This window comes from Galeopterus variegatus, unplaced genomic scaffold, assembly GCF_000696425.1.
Source record: "Galeopterus variegatus unplaced genomic scaffold, G_variegatus-3.0.2 Scaffold14679, whole genome shotgun sequence".
Classification (NCBI taxonomy): Eukaryota; Metazoa; Chordata; class Mammalia; order Dermoptera; family Cynocephalidae; genus Galeopterus; species Galeopterus variegatus.
In genome coordinates this window covers 19,815-20,263 of record NW_007740790.1, presented here as the reverse complement: position 1 = coordinate 20,263, position 449 = coordinate 19,815, and positions in this window count along the sequence as shown.

Genomic DNA, 449 nt, shown 5'->3' with positions numbered 1-449 from the left:
TAACAACCCTAAATGTAAATGGATTAAATCTCCCACTCAAAAGACACAGACTGGCTAATTGGATTAAAAAGTTAGACTCTACTATATGCTGTTTACAAGAGACATACCTCACCTGTAAAGACATATACAGACTAAGAGTGAAGGGATGGAAAAAGATTTACCATGCCAACAGAAATCAAAAATGAGCAAGAGTAGTTATTCTTATATCGGATAAAATAGACTTTGAGCCAAAAAATATAAAAAGAGACAAAGAAGGCCACTATACAATGATAAAGGTATCTATCCAGCAAGAAGACATTACAATCATAAATATATATGTAACCAACATTGGAGCACCCAGATATATAAAACAAACACTATTAGACTTAAGGAAAGAGATAGACCCCAATACTATAATAGTAGGGGGCCTAAACACCCCTCTCTCAAAATTGGACAGGTCATCTAGGCAA